At 31.6% G+C, this 3,421-nt stretch overlaps 1 pseudogene; it reads left to right on the forward strand.

Annotated features, from left to right (window-relative positions):
• Positions 1-1,222: 1,222 nt before the first annotated feature.
• Positions 1,223-2,634, forward strand: LOC124373669 (annotated as a pseudogene).
• Positions 2,635-3,421: the final 787 nt, after the last annotated feature.

Genomic DNA, 3,421 nt, shown 5'->3' on the forward strand with positions numbered 1-3,421 from the left:
TGCTTATAGTTTATAGATTATACTTTAATAGCCAAATCTAAAAATCACTACCGGTAATCCCTTTAAACACTTACAGAGCTTGAGAAATTTATATCCCCGTAAACGGTCGTAAAACATACCTGAACACCCTTTGTCCCAGCTTATTACCACGGGAAAGATCTTTCCACTTAATTGCAGTAAGTTATCAATGTATAGAATGACAGAATTGTTTCAATAAAAGTTTCACTTTTTTAAACTACCCCTTTAATATGCCCTTCAGCTGTCTGCCTTGTTTTATGGCTACACATAATTTAATATTTATTGATACTGGTTAGGTATTAAAAAAGGAGAGCTTATGGTCCTAAGTTCACCTTCCGGAATAAAGTACTTGTTCCATTCATCTAAAAATAACATCCTCCACCATATCAAGAAAATGAAAATAAAACTAAACGAAAGGAAGAATATTTAATACTATAGCCCAACCCTTTGTAACAGTGAAGTTTCAAATCTCAAATGGTTGCATAAATTATGGATTCATGTGCCGGTAGTTATAAAATTGATTCATGTAATGAGCTTTTAGAATAATTATTAATAAAATTTATGAATTTATTAAGGACAAAGAGTGTTACATTGTTTTATCCATTTTAATATTAATATAATGGTCAAATATTCCATAATTATTGTATGGAATGAGTGCAGGCATTCTCTTAAGGGAAGAATAAGCACAAACGTAGTCCAAAATTTATTTGGTTTATTATTATTGCTCTATTATTAGGTAATACTGTTGTTTAGTCTGCGCAAACTTTAAATTTAACTTTTTAATAAAGAGTTAAGTAATATCAATAATAAACTTTCGCTCCAAATATAATTAATAATTTATCTTTTCATTGCTTGTGTTGTAACTGTTATAATAAATTTACTTGTTATTGTATATAAATTAGTTAAAGTTATAAATCTATAAATAAACTAGTTGTCATTAAGTCCATACACATATTTTACTTCAGTATTACATTAAATTTGTGTTAAAAATTGCTTTCAACAAATCTGTAAAAGTAGCCGATATTTAACGGACTTTGTTGATATACTGCGTAGGAGTTAGTATTCAATTACATATAGTACGTCCAAATAGATAAGAGTAATATATTCGTGATATATTATAGGCAGGTAAGAAGAAGGAGATGTTCACGATGGACCGAGCGTTTTCACGTTTCATTATTTCATTTTCGTGTTAGTCTGATCGAATATGGCGGGTGCAATGTTGTTTTGAGAGATCTATGTCACAACAAAGTAGGGAAGATTTGAGCAAAATTCCTCAAGATGATCCAAATGAAGACACCAATGAAGAACATATACGTGCCAAAGAACAGGGAATTCTACAGTTGGGAGAAAAGTACAAAAATGAAGGTAAAGCTAAAGAACTTGCAGACCTAATAAAACAAACTCGACCTTTTCTAAGCATGATAAGTAAAGCAAAAGCTGCTAAGTTGGTTCGTTCGCTGGTAGACTTTTTCCTTGATTTAGAGGCTGGTATTGGAATTGAAGTACAGCTTTGTAAAGAATGTATTGAATGGGCTAAAGAGGAAAGGAGAACTTTCCTGAGGCCAATCTCTGGAAGCTAGATTAATTGCTCTTTATTTTGATACTGGTTATGTTTACTGAAAGGCTCTACAGCTTGGTTCAACCTTACTCAAAGAGGTTGAAGAAGTTAGATGACAAGAATTTATTAGTTGAAGTCCTGCTTTTGGAAAGTAAAACCTATCATGCTTTGAGCAATCTTTCAAAAGCCCGGTGCAGCTCTTACCTCTGCTCGAACAACGGCTAATTTCTATTTACTGCCCACCTAAAATGCAAGCAGCACTGGATCTTCAATCAGGCATTCTTCATGCTGCAGATGAACAAGACTTTAAAAAACAGCTTATTCATACTTCTATGAAGCTTTTGAAGGATATGACAGTATAGAATCCCCTAAAGCACTGACTGCACTGAAGTACATGTTATTGTCTAAGATCATGTTAAATACACCTGAAGATGTCCAGCAGATTGTCAGTGGAAAACTGGCCTTGAAATACGCAGGAAAAGATATTGAAGCAATGAAGAGTGTCGCTCAAGCAAGCCACAAAAGGTCACTCGCAGATTTTCAACAGACCTTGAAAAACTTCAAAAAAGAACTTGAAGAGGACGTAATTGTTAGAGCACACTTGGGAACGCTGTACGACAACATGTTGGAGCAGAATCTATGCCGAATCATTGAACCGTACTCTCGTGTGCAAGTAGATTTTGTCTCTCAGTCTATTAAACTTCCAAAACTCCAAGTAGAGAAGAAGCTTTCACAAATGATTTTAGATAAGAAGTTCCATGGAATTCTTGATCAAGGTGAGGGAGTGCTGATTGTTTTTGAAGAAACTGTAGTGGACAAAACCTATGAAAATGGCATTAGAAACCATAAATAGCATGGGAAAAGTTGTGGACACTTTGTACCAAAAAGCAAAAAAGTTATCATAAGTTTTGTTGGCAGTGTATAGATTTTTTTTATTTTGTAAGGTTTGGACTTTCATTTAAAAAATTTTTCTTAACCATTTAACAGGCTTTAAGGTAAGGTACGTAAGTTGTAAATTAATGGTGTTAAAAAAATACACTTCTAACTTATTGCGTATAATATCTTTTTGTGTCTACAGTTCATTTCAAACTAATGCCCTTTCTTAATTTTCCACTGTAAGTAATGATTTTTCATTAGATCTATAAATATATTAATTGGTATGATTAACTGTTAAGAGAATATTTTCCTTTCATAAGTTGTTTTTGTCACAACTATTACTAATAATCAAATTAATAAATGTCGTTAAGTTTAATCATTTGTATTTCCGACAAAGTTATTCATGTTAGTAAAACTAGATCCAAAAAAAGTGAAAATTGAAATGTATTAGTCTAATTTAATTTTGCAATTTGCATTACAAGTTACTGCCAGGCCATCAGTAACGTTTTGTAAACAAGTTTCTGTGGGTAGTCTTTGATAATGTGTTTTTCATTTGTAAAAGTGTTGATAGGCTACCTGTTATCTTAAATTTACACAAACCATAACCTATCTAATATTTTCTTGTTTTAGATCAAGTTGATTTTGATGTATACATCGAATATGGTCACTACATTGATATTTTTGTGCAATTGTTTAATTTTTTTAGAGAATAATGAAATATGATAATATAAATCTGTACTGTTGTAATGTTTTTGTATATAATAAATCCAAATAGTTTGCACTTAGCCTATATTATTCCAAACAAATTTTACATGACAATAAAATAACTTGTGTTAGCTGTTCTTAATTTTATAAAGTAGGCTGCAGTCTAATAAGTGGGCACCACCACAACCGATTTATCTGTATTCCTGATTACCTAAATTACCATAATCAAAATATTGATTCAAATAATGTTTGATATATAGGCAT

Source organism: Homalodisca vitripennis, unplaced genomic scaffold, assembly GCF_021130785.1.
Source record: "Homalodisca vitripennis isolate AUS2020 unplaced genomic scaffold, UT_GWSS_2.1 ScUCBcl_6140;HRSCAF=13219, whole genome shotgun sequence".
Classification (NCBI taxonomy): Eukaryota; Metazoa; Arthropoda; class Insecta; order Hemiptera; family Cicadellidae; genus Homalodisca; species Homalodisca vitripennis.